This window comes from Syngnathoides biaculeatus, unplaced genomic scaffold (genome assembly GCF_019802595.1).
Source record: "Syngnathoides biaculeatus isolate LvHL_M unplaced genomic scaffold, ASM1980259v1 ctg209_pilon_pilon, whole genome shotgun sequence".
NCBI lineage: Eukaryota > Metazoa > Chordata > Actinopteri > Syngnathiformes > Syngnathidae > Syngnathoides > Syngnathoides biaculeatus.
Genome location: NW_026907464.1, coordinates 1 through 15,357, shown reverse-complemented (window position 1 = coordinate 15,357; position 15,357 = coordinate 1). Strand labels below are relative to the sequence as shown.

Sequence of the window (15,357 nt, the reverse complement as noted above, 5' to 3'; positions counted from 1 at the left end):
TCTCTGAGGCGGACTCTCCTATCTCTGTGTTTGAGCTCACCGAGGTGGTTAAAAAGATCCCCGGTGGCAAGGCTCCGTTAGATTTGCCCTGAATTCCTAAATGCTCTGGAATTTGTGGGGGTGTCATGGTTGACACCCTTCTGAAACATTCCGCAGACATCAGGAACAATGCCAGAACAGATATGTTTGCACCAAGGTAAGTCCTATATTTGATTTTCAATACATGTCTCATATAAATGAATTAGCAGTTCTTCGCTTGCATAGCATAGCTACGTGTGAATGATTGACACACTTTTTCTTTGTTGAGCGATATTTAGCGATGATCGGACTGCACAAACGTGTCGCTTTCTTGGTGGCTCGCGGCCGAAGCTTAACCAAACTGTGTTTGCACGAAGATATGCCCTAAATTTGATTTTTAATACACGTCTCGTATAAATGAATGAGACGTTCTTCGCTAGCATAACATTGCTACGTGTGAATGATTGAATGAAATCAGAAGCATGGCGTCTGTCTCAGTTAAGAATGTATTGTATTGTATTTGCCATTTTTACGAATTGTTTGTCTTACGTCAGCGCACGTGGCGCGACGTCACTCCAGGAGGCGGGGTTAAGTTCCCTGTACGGAGGGGTCAATTTGCTTCAAGCAACGAAGAGTTGAGAATCCTTCAATCACAAGGGAAGAATAAAAGATCAAATTCAAATCGGGGCTTGCTTGGGACTTCGACGAATCGACGGGAAGCGATGGGGCGGGGTTGAAAGTCTGGGAGTGGTCGTCATCCGCGCTTAAATGCACCCTGTGTTGAGCGATATTTTGCGATGATCTGACTGCACAAACGTGTCTCTGTTCGGCGGTGAGCTTGGCTAAACTGGACAAGCAGTCCTCAAAGCCTTCGAGGTGCACCGAGACAACAAGACTGAAGGAAGGATGTTTGAGGACACTAAAGTAGTGATTGTCGTACTCGGTCGGGACTTACGTAGGTTCGGCACTAATTCAAGAATAATTATTGAGGGGAGCGCGTGACGTTACACAAAGAAAACGAGAGAAACAACTCGTAAATCAAGCCTCGCCTTCTTTTTCTTCATACGGCGGTTCACAAACGGCTATACAGATACACATACAGATTCTGCACACAAGTGTAATAGGTAACACGAAAATAGGAAACTGTCAATGACGAATTCGTCTTTGGGTTATAATATATTATATTATGTGGCTTCTCAGTCTTCCTCTGACTCTGGAAAGATCTCACGCTAATATCAATGGTTTCTATGCCAATATGCATGTAAATACCATTGAAATACCCCTCGCTGAAATACTTGAAGCCCTGCTGTCTGCTTTTCAACGATATTTCACTATTCACGAAGAATGCGAGTGAGAAACCAGCTGGTAAATCGGACAATTTCGCTCGAACCACAAACCTCTCGGTTAACAGGGTTAGGGTTAGACGCTACAGGTGTTGTCAGCATGTTCAATGGCTACATCGATGACAGTAATAAGTAAAGATATACTTTATGTTACACGTGCATCATTTACTGGAGGCTGTCACATTTGTATCTGCATTGTTGCGTTTGACTTATTGACTGATTGCTGTGAGCAGGATTGCTGCGTTCATCAGGCTTCAATCCAGAATGTTCCATCATCGTGGTGGCATTAGGCTTTTAAACGTATTCAATAATTGCTACTTTTTAAAGTCTTTCTGATCGTGATAATTATTGTGCAATAAAGACTTGTGTTTTCATTCCCTCAATTCACTTCCATTTGGGAAAAAAATCCGCTTTTCAATGATCTGTCAATTTAAAATCACCGTGTAAGTCTTCAGAAAGGCGCCAGTACAGATCAGCACTTTGATTTGACCAGATAAATACCAATGATCATAAAAGTGAACAAATACCAAACGTGTCTTGGAGTCTGATGCAGCCATGAAACAGCTCAGCCATATTCTTTTCAGACGGGTATGAAACTACATACAAAAATCTGGTCAGTATAGCAGAGTGGCGCAGCGGAAGCGTGCTGGGCCCATAACCCAGAGGTCGATGGATCGAAACCATCCTTTGCTAACAGGCTTTAATTTGTAGTAGTTCATCAGTGAGAAACAAGAACTTCGCTCCTCATTGACTGAGTACCACTTCCTCAATAATCGTTTGACTGCAGACATACACGTGTGTGTTTTACTGCCAAAGTTTCCAGTCTGGACAGGGTCACTGGTCTGCATGTCATCGTGTCGAACATGCAAATCTCTCAACATATTCCACCAAGGGTGCAGAGCAAACACCACGCCTACAAGCAATTGTTAATGTTCATCCCATTTAAAGATTAAAAATACAATTAAATATTGAACACATTATACATCTGCTCAACACTGCACCAAACATTATTTGGTTGTAAGAAATTAAATTGATTCCAACCTGAAGAGCGTCACTTTCATCTCCTCACAATCCAATTTTGAACCATCGGGATGCAACTAATATACACTCGTGTTCAAAATAATACCAAACCAATGTCATTCACCAGATTAATGCACATTTTCAGTTTATATTTTGTTGGTACTATTCAAACAACGGTGGTGCAGCTGTCGAGGAACGGGATTCAAATCCTGGGCCCTGCCTGTATGAAAATCCCCAAAAAACATTCAAGCGTTCATTGGAGACTCTAAATTGTTGTCAGGTGTGATCGTGAGTGCGACTGTTGTCTGTCTCCATCTGCCCTGCCCTGATTGGCTGGCAACCAGTTCAGGGTGTACCCTGCCCCCTTCCCGATGGTAGCTGGGATAGTCTGCAGCACTTGCGGCCCCTTGTGAGGATAAGCGGCTCAGAAAAAGGATGGATGGCACAAGTAGGAAATCTCAATGTGTTCCTTTTAACCAATGAAGTGAAGTTAGCTTGGATTTAGTAATGTGCAAATGATGCTCAGGCTTTGGATCTTGTGTCGCTCTTCCTGAAGCCCAGTGATTTGAAACGCTGTGTCGGAGCTTGTATCAAGCCGGCATCCTGGAAAAGGGGGTAATGATGCTCCATTATAGACAGTAAGAGAACAATTTATTATAAATGTTATGTCGGGCATTTTGGTGATAGTATATCTTGCACCAAATTGCTTTTTTTTTTAAGCAAATGGGAGGGTGGGGGATAGCATGAAATAAAGTGTCCAAGAGCAGACAAATTTGATGTGTCAGGACATGGACAGCTCTGGACCTAACATGAAAACAAGTACATGTACAGTGTTGTGCTAAAAATACAGTGGAGGCCAAGAGTCACTGCAGCCTTTATTTAGGTAACACAGGAGGTCATAATCATTGAATCGCTTGCAAGTGCATCTGATTTAATACTCCTCTTAAAACAACTACTGAGCAAAACAACTAATAGCAGGGATAAATGGGCCTATACCAAAAGCATTTTCATTATTTGAAAAATGAACATTAAGTAAGGTAATAGCTTACCTGAACTATTCCCAGGAAGCAGAACCGAATGAGATTTCTGTCCAAATATGTCCCATCGAACAAACCACAATCTTTCAGGTCAGCAAAGAGAAAGATGTAGAATTCAATTGATTCCTTCTGAGGAAGCCCCACCAATTCTCTATGCGCTGATTAGCTGTGCTTGGCCCTTCGATGGAACTGTCAATTCTGGTGCCATCGAGAATGCTGCGACAGAGATATTGCTGAAAGTCTCTGACTTTCGCATTCTCTGTGCCCCGGTCGCCTCTCACAATCTTTGGACGACCACCTAATCTGTGGAGTGCCTCCATGTAGTAACCTCCAACGATTTTTGGGTCACTGCTGGTTGTGAACGCATTCATCCAGATGATTTTCCGGGAAAACCCATCAATGCAGCTGTTAATGCATGTCCCAAATGGTTTAAGTTTATCGTATGAGTCAAAATCCCAAATGTAATTGGGACCTTCTGCGAAATAGCTTCGGTGATGGAGGCGTCTCCTCCTTCTGGTTTATTCTTTGCACCGAACCAGATCAAAACATTTAAAATTATTTTTAAGTGTCTCTCAGACACAACTTAATGGTGACGACTTGCAAGTAAAGTCTTGATAATAAAGTCCCAGATGAATGCAAACTGAAATGAATAAGGGTATTTTACACATGCACACATCCAATAAACTAGTTACTCATTACAATGAGAAAGTTACCCATTAGAGTGAGAAACTTACTCCTCACAATGAGAAACTTACTCATGACAATAAGAAAGTTACTCATTACAATGAGAAACAAGTTTTTTTTTTAATGTTCCTTTAGAGGGGCTCCATAATAATCCAGGTTTGAAATGGAAATTATTTCTGTACATATTATACTTCTTTGTATAAATTAGCACAATGGTGCAAATTATGAACAGCGTTGCATTTGAAAGATGTGTTTAATAAAGTCATTGCCAAAACAAATCCCTCAAGAGGACAAGAATCGCGAGACCATATGAGACACACTGTTTCTTAAAAACATTTTTTTGAAATTCTGTATTTTCTTTCAAGCATCAGCCAATCATAACAGTATTGAGATTTCAGTCCCATCGGGGTAAATAGGAGACCAGTGGAAAACAGTAATCCTGAAAGGGATATTAGATGGGGCACATTTGGTGCACAAAACATTCATTCTTCTTCTCAGTGTTTTTCCCAAATGTGTTGGAATATTTGAGCATGTAAATCAAAGACTAAATTACAGAGTCCTGTCAACATTACTATACCGGGAGTTGAATCCAGGCCACCTGTGTGAAAACCAGGATCCTGACCGCTGACCATATGGGACACATGTTCCCGCCTCAGAAATCCTTCCCCCTTTCAAGCACTACGTAAGACAGATATTCCTTTTCTTGGAGGAAGATACCAGCACGAGAGGCTGTGAACCAGTAAATATTAAATGCATGAAAATTTCCCCGCTGATGAATGAGCCTCATCTGTGACAGCCACAGCTTTATCGTGGCAGATTGACCCCATGGGAGGTTAAAGAAGAACAAATTTGGGTGCGTTTTGTCAGTTTTTTGTGCAAAACAAGTCAGCATCTTGGCTTAGCTAGAACGAATGGTCTGTAATGCGAAGCACCGGAGACATCGGTGGCGGAGTCAAGGATGTTTCTTCCGTGTTTGGCTCCGGAAGCTGCCACATATCCAGATTTTGCTTGGATTTCAAATATGTTCTTTATTTTCAATTTTTATTTTCAATTAGTGTCCAAAATATATGTAATAATAATATTACTTTACATTGGAGGGTTTATTGACCATATGAATTTTGGGGAGAGTCTTCCTTTAAGGAGATGGATTTCTTGATCAAGTGGATTCTTCCAAATTGTCGATTATAATTTCTTTTTTGGTGCTAGTACAGGGTTGTTACCCCCAACAAGGTGTCACTCACTGCTTCTATTTTTATAATGAGTTTTGGGAACTCATGAAAGGGGGTTATGTAGACATGACATTAACTTGGTTGGTTCGGAAACAAGAATTTAAATAAAGGTTTCATTGGAGAGGGAAAATCTTATCAAGAGGTGCAACAAATTATAGGCCCTTCAGCTAAAAGGATCTCTTATGCCTTAAAACAAAGAAAAACCAGTGACACGTTCCAGAAAATGGAAGACAAGCATCACAATTGGTCACAGAATAACCAGAATAGCAAAGGCTCAGCCAATTATGATCAGTTCCAGGATGTGAAGTGAAGACAGTGAAGCATGGTGGCGCAAGCATCATGATATGGGCACACTTCTCCGACTATGGTCTTGGGCCTAGTTGTTGCCTACCAGGAATCATGGATCAGTTTGCATATGTCAAAATACTTGAAGAGGTCTTACAAGTAAAGGTTTCCCACTTGAGACAGAAAATGTCCATCTTATTCTAAGTGACACGTCATCTCAACTTTTTACTTCTCATCTTCTTGGTAAGTGTGAGAAGGATGACGTCGCGTTGGATCGCATGTCCTGCTGGAATCTCCCAAACATTTGGATTTTGTTTCTCTGATTGTACTTTACCATGACAATATAAATGGCTTATGGCGAATTTTATCTGGGGAGAATTGGAGCAGAAGTGGCAGGATGCTGATGAGTTTTACTTTTCTACTCGCCAACAAAACTACATCCACATGAACCATCGAGAAATGGACCATTACTTGTACCATTGGCTGAAGTGTTAGAATGCTTAATGAAGCTTGATGACACCATCTTTACTCATATCCGCAATGTCCGCGCAGGAGATTCAATTCCTGTGTGAATGAAGTTTTTTCTCTACGTCACCTTTTGGTGAAGGTTTTCATGGCAAATTTAAATACAACAAACAATATTCATTTTAAAAGTCCTTGCTCAGACTCAATTTTGAAACGAGGACAAAGTCACATGTGTGGTACACATCTCCATCGCTTAGCTATGATGACTTGCACTCAACTCAACATTTCCAATGTGACCACCAAACCAAACAGCTCCCCAAGAAGTAAGCGACAAAACAAAGCCTGTTTCCACCCGGTCTCGAACCAGGGACCTTTCGCGTGTTAGGCGAATGTGATAACCACTACACTATGGAAACTGCTGTCAGCCATGTTCTCTCACACTTTTTTGCTTCCTCTCTTGCTCTCACCTATACGGACAAACTCACATTTACACTTAACTCATTGACTCACATTCACACGATCTCTCGCTCACTTTCACATCCGCACATTCTCTCAAAAACAGTCTCACCCACTTTCACGTTCACACACAAACACAAACTCCCTCTCTCACACAGAGACACTCACAAACAAATATCTTCTAAATGGGAGTGGAAAATCGTTTGTGAGATTTCACGAGATGTTGCACTTCTGGTGGCCAACAAAACTGGATGAGAGCAGTGACAAAAAAATAAAATGTTTTTAACATTGGTGAACAGATACATGTTTGGCATCATCCGGGATAATTTGCACTCCGAAAAGGTTTGTAACAGCGATGCTTTTGTCGTAACTTGTTTTTATTAGGAGTAATCCATGTTTGTGAGAAGAAATAAACACAAACCCTTTGTCACATTTCCCCTTCACCCCCCGTACAAAGTTCAGTTAGCGGATTTTCTGTACCTTCACAAGGTAGAAAACGATCTCGTGTTTTCAAATGCAAGGATGACTTTATTTCTGAAGAAGTTAAACGACTTCAGAAAAATGCTGAGGATCGTTTTGCTGGAGTCCGAAAAGCGCAAACCCAAATCTATTTCTGGCATAAAGGACAGTGAAGAAAAGCTCAAGCCAATAATAATGCACAAAATCATCATTTGAATGTGTGCTCGCAGGAATATACGTATTTCTTTTTCTTTCCGATTTCATTTTTCAACACGTATTTACAGCACAAGGCTGCGGCTTGTTGCAAGATCGGAAGGGCACGTATTCATGTGGAACGTGCAAACCAAAGAATAAACCATTTTCATCTACGAGGCCATATTTCTGCCCCATACTGACCCATTTTGACCAAACACCTTCAAATTTGTTCAACTCGAGTAAACTTACAAGCGTCATTGTTGAAAGAAATATCAGAAGCTTGAGGGATGTAAACAATAAATGTACATGTAGTTCAGTATTAAAAGATGTATAGATTATCAAGCATATTATTGATCTTCCAATATGTATTTAGGAAAAGTTGCATTTCATTTTAGGTGTGAAAATAAATGAAATGATGAGAATGGCAAATTTTACATTGTATAGATGTCATGTGGCGGCACGGTGGCTCAGCTGGTCAAGCTAAGAAAATGGATGGATGGATTTACCCATATATACACTATGTATACATATAGTACCTACGTAAAATAGACATATACATATAATCTGGACAGTATATTATCGATATCCTGCAAATGAGTGCATTCAGACATACTGTACACTTCAGATGCACATCGCGCATACATTAAACATGTTTCATTATACTAGGTTAAAATATGACTCCAACACATCTCCCACTTGTGTAGAAGTGTGTGGAGCTGCTTGAATAGACCCTGACTGAGTGCCAGAACTTTGTCCAAGTGGTGAGGACCTGGAGAAAGAGCCCCCCTTTGTTGCTATAAATGTCTGATGCGTGTTTATTGAGGGAATTCCAATGACTCACCTCTTTTTGAGAAGCCGTACAACAGTCTTCAAAAGTCGCTCTTGGGGTTTAAAAATCTGGGCACCCTGATTTAGAGTCTACAATTAATGCATGTTTTTGGGATGTGGAATAAACCCGAGTGCCCGGACGAAACACATGTCGCCACGGGGAGAACATGCAAACTCCACACAGGTGGGGTCGGGGTGTGAACCCTGGACCTCAGAACTGTGATACCAACGTGCACACAAGTTAGTCCATCTTGACACTATAATAATAGTCAGTTGTTGGTCTCATATTGTAGCTGCAAGCTGAAGAGCTTCACATTTTGATGACAAGAAATCAACGGCCCTGCCTTGCTTAATGACTTCTTCTTTCCTGCTTTTTAACTGACAGTGGTACTTAAGCGCCTTTATCACTGAGGATTGTATTTATTGTATGTAGTTGTTGTATTTTTAGAGTTCTGTTCTTAAAACACAAAGAAAATCCATGTCAGAAAATGCCATAAATTACACCCCGACACATCCCACTTTGAGGGTTTGGTCGTTCTTTTCAAAGTAAACCCGGTCATTTGTTCACATATCAAACAATATGTCCAGTAGTGATGCCTTACTTTTTTAAGGTGTAATTCACAAAATTCGGTCACAAACAAAACAAGAATCGACAATGCTTGCAATGGATTCTCCATTGTACCGGTTATCCTTATATGATTCACAGGCATGCCGGGGCACAGAACTTTCAGAAGTCCCTGATGGTGTAGTGGTTAGGATTCAGCACTCTCACCGCTGTGGCCTGGGTTCAATTCCCGGTCAGGGAAGGAAGTTTAGTTCCAGCCAAGTGTGTTCACATGTTTGCTTTTTGATCTTGTGTCCCAACCCCAGATAAATGCAGAGATTTGCTTCTGGAAAGACATCCGGCATAAAACTGTGGCAAACAAATATGAGTGTTCATCTAAAGAATACTATACCAGATCAGTCGTGGCCCGGGTAAACAAACCCCGCCCCCGGCACCGTGAACCTGCAGGGCGTCGGTGTAAATTCAGCTCCTGTGGGTGGAAGACAAAGAAGAAGAGGAAAGCGGATTCATCGGCAGAAGAAGAAGAAGAGGAATGCACAGACCTGACAACTGAGTGTACGGACTTTGAATGTTGGGACTAGAAGAGGAAAAGCTGAGGAGTTGGTTGACATGATGATGAGGGGAAAGGTTGATATGTTGTGCATGCAAGAGAGCAGCTGGAATTATGATGAGTCGATTATCAGAAAAACAACCAGAGGCAGCACGGTGGGGCAGTTGTAAAGCGTTGGCCTGTGTGGGTTTTCTCCGGGCACTCCGGTTTCCTCCCACATACCAAAAACATGCATTAATTGGAGACTCTAAATTGCCCCAAGGTGTGATTGTGAGTGCAATTTTTTTCTGTCTCTATGTGCCCTTCTACTGGATAGCAACCAGTTCATGGGGTACCCTGCCTCCTGCCCGTTAACAGCTGGGATCGACTCCAGCGTTCCCGTAACCCATGTGAGGATAAGCGGCGAAGAAAATGGATGGATGGATGGATGGATGGAAGTTCAGGGGATTAGGCTGGCCACTACATGACATTAACTTTGTTGATTTGGATTCAGGCGGCATGGTGGATCATCTGTAGAGCATTAGCCTCACAGTTCTGAGTACCGGGGTTACAATCTCAGCCCCGCCTGACTGGAGATTGCATGCGTACCTGTGTGGGTTTTCTCCGTTCACTCTGGATTCCTTCCACATCCCAAAAACATGCATAAATTGGATACCCTAAATTGCCCCCAAGTGTGATTGTGAGTGTGACTGATGTCTGTCTCCATGTGTCCTGCGATTGATTAGCAACCTGTTCAGGGTGGAGCATGCCTCCTCCTCCTCAAGGACTGCTGGGATTGGCTCCTGCACTTTCTCAACCCTCATCAGGATACTGTAAGTACCTCAGAAAATGGATGGATGAATGGATGTTTATTTTACCATCAATTAATGAAAGAGTGTATTTGGCATTATGAATAAACAATGTCATCTTAGGGTTGCCATCATTAAATGGCCTCGCATCATAACTTTGAGTTGTTGTTGTTATTGCTGCACAGCAACAACCATTCCATTCATCAGGCAAAAATATTTCTGCCTTATCCCCACAGACCCACCAAATAGCTTTGAAATTTCCCAAAGTAATGATTCCTACTAATCTACGATGTGTTACCTGCAATGTCACACGCTGGCAAGTCAATCCATCCATTTTCTTTGCCACTTATCCTCACGAGGGTAGCGGGGGGTGCTGGGGCCTATCCCAGCTGTCAACGGGCAGGGGGCAGGGTACACACAGAACTGGTTGCCAGCCAATCGCAGGGCACATCGAGACAAACAACAGTCGCACTCACAATCACACCGACGGGACAATTTCGAGTGTCCAATTATTGTTATTGGGACGTGGGAGGAAACCCACGCAGGCACGGAGAGAACATGCGAACTCCACACCGCCTCCGCAACTTCTCTCTTAACAGAAGCTCTTTGCATTTTTGGTCCTTTGTGTGTGTGTGGGGGGAGCTAATCGAAGCGTCTCCAGGTTCAGGTGAAATGTTCACTGCATGTGACAGTGTTGACCGGGTTTGGAAAAATGAGCCCTCTTCGTTTGCACAAAGCTTACCCACTGTCTTCTGAGGCTTGGGTCTTTGGGAAAATATTGCACACTGTGTTCTGAATTGTTGGAATTGCTACAAAACTGAACCACACACGTGATCAACATTGTTATGGATTGGTTTTACCTTACAATCTCTAAGGAATTCTCGAAACCATGCTCATGTAAAACGCAGCACCAGTCCACCTTGACTGACGTCAGAGGCTCCGCCCCGAAAAGGAGTCGTTTTTCAGGTGGTGGAAACTAGGTCAAAGTTCACTGCCTTTAATTCAAAAACACATCGAACAGGATACATATTTTCTGGTACAGTTTAAGATATATTTTCATCTAGATTCAATCATTTGCATTCGAAATTATGCAGTACAATCTCTTTGAAGTGGTACGCGCACTGACGCGTGCACTGGGTTGGTTAAATGAGCGCAATGCATGCTCCGATGGACAGGTGTTGCCGGACACATCGCTACCTGGAAGTGTGTGCAGGCACTCACACGAGACATTGGAATTCCCCGAATAAACACACGTCTGACATTTTTTTCCAGCAACAAAGAGGGTCTCTTTCTCCAGTCCCTCGCCACTTGGACAAAGTTCTGGCACTCAGGGTCATTCAAGCAGCTCCACACGCTTCTATGGAAGTGGAGGATTGTTTTAATGTATGCTGCATGTGCATCTGACGTGTACAGTATGTCTGAGTGCGCTCATCTGGAGGATATCTATTGCAGATATCCTGCACAGACTGAATTAACTAAAAATGAAAAAAAATGAACTAAATTGCCCCTAGGTGTGATTGTGAGTGTGACTAGGTGTGACTGTGATTGGCTGGCAACCAGTTCAGGGTGTACCCCGCCTCCTGCCCGTTGACAGCTGGGATAGGCTCCAGCGCTCCCCGTGACCCTCGTGAGGATAAGCGGTGAAGAAAATGGAGGGATGGATATATATATATATATATATATATATCTTCTTCTTTTCCTTTCGGCTTGTCCCGTTAGGGGTCGCCACAGCGTGTCATCTTTTGCCATCTTAGCCTATCTCCTGCATCTTCCTCTCTAACCCCAACTGCCCTCATGTCTTCCCTCACCACATCCATAAACCTTCTCTTTGGTCTTCCTCTCGCTCTTTTGCCGGGGAGCTCCATCCTCAGCATCCTTCTACCAATATACTCACTCTCTCGCCTCTGAACATGTCCAAACCATCAAAGTCTGCTCTCTCGAATCTTGTCTCCAAAACATCCAGCTTTGGCTGTCCCTCTAACGAGCTCATTTCTAATCCTATCCAACCTGGTCACGCCGAGCGAGAACCTCAACATCTTCATTTCTGCCACCTCCAGTTCAGCTTCCTGTTGTTTCTTCAGTGCCACCGTCTCCAATCCGTACATCATGGCCGGCCTCACCACTGTTTTGTAAACTTTGCCCTTCATCCTAGCAGACACTCTTCTGTCACATAACACACCAGACACCTTTCGCCAGCTGTTCCAACCTGCTTGGACCCGTTTCTTCACTTCCTGACCACACTCTCCATTGCTCTGTATTGTTGACCCCAAGTATTTGAAGTCGTCCACCCTCGCTATCTCTTCTCCCTGTAGCCTCACTCTCCCCCCTCTACTTTTCTCATTCACGCACATATATTCTGTTTTACTTCGGCTAATCTTCATTCCTCTCCTTTCCAGTGCATGTCTCCATCTTTCCAATTGTTCCTCTGCATGCTCCCTGCTTTCACTGCATATGACAACATCATCTGCGAACATCATGGTCCAAGGGGATTCCAGTCTAACCTCATCTGTCAGCCTATCCATTACCACTGCAAACAGGAAGGGGCTCAGAGCTGATCCCAGATGCAGTCCCACCTCCACCTTAAATTCCTCTGTCACACCTAAGGCACACCTCACCATTGTTCTGCTGCCATCATACATGTCCTGTACTATTTTAACATACTTCTCTGCCACACCAGACTTACGCATGCAGTACCACAGTTCCTCTCTTGGTACTCTGTCATAGGCTTTCTCTAGATCCACAAAGACACAATGTAGCTCCTTCTGACCTTCTCTGTACTTTTCCACGAGCATCCTCAAGGCAAATAATGCATCTGTGGTACTCTTTCTAGGCATGAAACCATACTGTTGCTCGCAGATACTTACTTCTGTCCTGAGTCTAGCCTCCACTACTCTTTCCCATAACTTCATTGTGTGGCTCATCAACTTTATTCCTCTATAGTTCCCACAGCTCTGAACATCCCCTTTGTTCTTAAAAATGGGAACTAGAACACTTTTCCTCCATTCTTCAGGCATCTTTTCGCCCGCTAGTATTCTGTTGAATAAGTTGGTCAAAAACTCCACAGCCATCTCCCCAAATTGCTTCCATACCTCTACCGGTATGTCATCAGGACCAACTGCCTTTCCAGTTTTCATCCTTTGTAGTGCCTTTCTGACTTCCCCCTTAGTAATCGTTTCCACTTCCTGGTCCTTCACTCTTGCCTCTTCAACTCTTCCTTCTCTCTCATTTTCTTCATTCATCAACTTCTCAAAGTATTCTTTCCATCTATTTAGTACACTACCGGCACCAGTCAACACATTTCCATAACTATCCTTAATCACCCTTACCTGCTGCACATCCTTCCCATCTCTATCCCTCTGTCTGGCCAACCTGTAGAGATCCTTTTCTCCTTCTTTCGTGTCCAACCTGGTGTACATGTCTTCATATGCCTCTTGTTTAGCCTTTGCCACCTCTACCTTTGCCCTACGTCGCATCTCGATGTACTCCTTTCGCCTCTCCTCAGTCCTCTCAGTATCCCACTTCTTCTTCGCTAATCTCTTTCCTTGTATGACTCCCTGTATTTTGGGGTTCCACCACCAAGTCTCCTTCTCCCCTTTCCTACCAGATGACACACCAAGTACTCTCCTGCCTGTCTCTCTGATCACCTTGGCTGTCGTCGTCCAGTCTTCCGGGAGCTTCGGTTGTCCATCGAGAGCCTGTCTCACCTCTTTCCGGAAGGCCGCACAACATTCTTCCTTTCTCAGCTTCCACCACATGGTTCTCTGCTCTACCTTTGTCTTCTTAATCTTCCTACCCACCACCAGAATCATCCTACATACTACCATCCTATGCTGTCGAGCTACACTCTCCCCTACCACTACTTTACAGTCAGTAACCTCCTTCAGATTACATCGTCTGCACAAAATATAATCTACCTGCGTGGTTCTACCTCCGCTCTTGTAGGTCACTATATGTTCCTCCCTCTTCTGGAAATAAGTGTTCACTACAGCCATCTCCATCCTTTTTGCAAAGTCCACCACCATCTGCCCTTCAAAGTTCCTTTCATGGATGCCGTACTTACCCATCACTTCTTCATCGCCCCTGTTTCCTTTACCAATATGTCCATTACAATCTGCACCAATCACAACTCTCTCGCTGTCTGGGATGCTCAGAACTACTTCATCTAGTTCCTTCCAGAATTTCTCTTTCAACTCTAGGTCACATCCTACCTGTGGTGCATAGCCGCTAACCACATTATACATAACACCCTCAATTTCAAATTTTAGTCTCATCACTCGATCTGATACTCTTTTCACCTCCAAGACATTCTTAGCCAGCTCTTCCTTTAAAATAACCCCTACTCCATTTCTCTTCCCATCTACTCCGTGGTAGAATAATTTAAACCCTGCTCCCAAACTTCTAGCCTTACTACCTTTCCACCTGCTCTCTTGGATGCACAGAATATCAACCTTTCTCCTAATCATCATGTCAACCAACTCCTGTGCTTTTCCTGTCATAGTCCCAACATTCAAAGTCCCTACACTCAGTTGTAGGCTCTGTGCATTCCTCTTTTTCTTCTGACGCTGGATCCGGTTTCCTCCTCTTCTTTGTCTTCGACCCACAGTAGCTGAATTTCCACCGACGCCCTGCAGGTTAGCAGTGCCGGGGGCGGGCGTTGTTAACCCGGGCCACGACCGATCCGGTATGGGATTCTTTAGATGAACGCTCATATTTGTTTGGCACAGTTTTTACGACGGATGCCCTTCCTGACGCAACCCTCTGCATTTATCCGGGCTTGGGACCGGCCTACAGATTGCACTGGTTTGTGCCCCCATAGGGCTGCATTATATATATATATATATATATATATATATATATTTATATATATATATATATATATATATACACTATGTAAGTATGCGTAAGTATGCGAGTAAATATACAATGTATTCTCCATGTGTGTACTTTGTTTTGAATCAACACTGAAAGAAGCTGCTTTGTGTTTGAATGTTCTTGTCCACAGTCGCTCGTAGACTCACCTCAGCGCTTTCATTGATGGCCGAGCCAACGTGGACCTTGTTCTTGTTGCTTTATTTTTCTTTGGTCTGGATGTCGTACCAGGGCAGGACCGACTGCCGGAGAAAAATTCTTTGTGTTTTTACACACTTGGCAATTGAAACAGATTCTTTCTCTCTTGCTTTTGTTCATGTTTCTCCTTCAATATATCGAGTTCAGCTGTGCTTCATTCTTAAATTCTCTTCTCGCTTACGTTCGTTCACATATGTTTCAGCGACTCTTTAGTCTTTACTGTATATAACTTATATTTGTAAATAGTGTTCAAGATAATGTTCTGCAGTTTTGTGATTCCTTGAACAAACCTTGCATGTTCCCAAATACAGTGTTCATTTGCTAAAACGCAGTTCACTTTCTGCAGCATCGCTATTACACTGATTTTT

At 43.0% G+C, this 15,357-nt stretch overlaps 3 non-coding genes across 3 annotated transcripts; 2 read left to right on the top strand and 1 right to left on the bottom strand.

The window, feature by feature from the left end:
• Nucleotides 1-1,982: 1,982 nt before the first annotated feature.
• Nucleotides 1,983-2,054, top strand: trnam-cau (transfer RNA methionine (anticodon CAU)). The gene has a single exon. It is a non-coding gene; the product is annotated as a tRNA-Met (tRNA).
• A 4,370-nt stretch (nt 2,055-6,424) lies between these two features.
• Nucleotides 6,425-6,497, bottom strand: trnav-aac (transfer RNA valine (anticodon AAC)). Its single transcript has one exon. It is a non-coding gene; the product is annotated as a tRNA-Val (tRNA).
• A 2,256-nt stretch (nt 6,498-8,753) lies between these two features.
• On the top strand, nt 8,754-8,825 carry trnae-cuc (transfer RNA glutamic acid (anticodon CUC)). Its single transcript has one exon. It is a non-coding gene; the product is annotated as a tRNA-Glu (tRNA).
• The last annotated feature ends 6,532 nt before the right edge of the window (nt 8,826-15,357 follow it).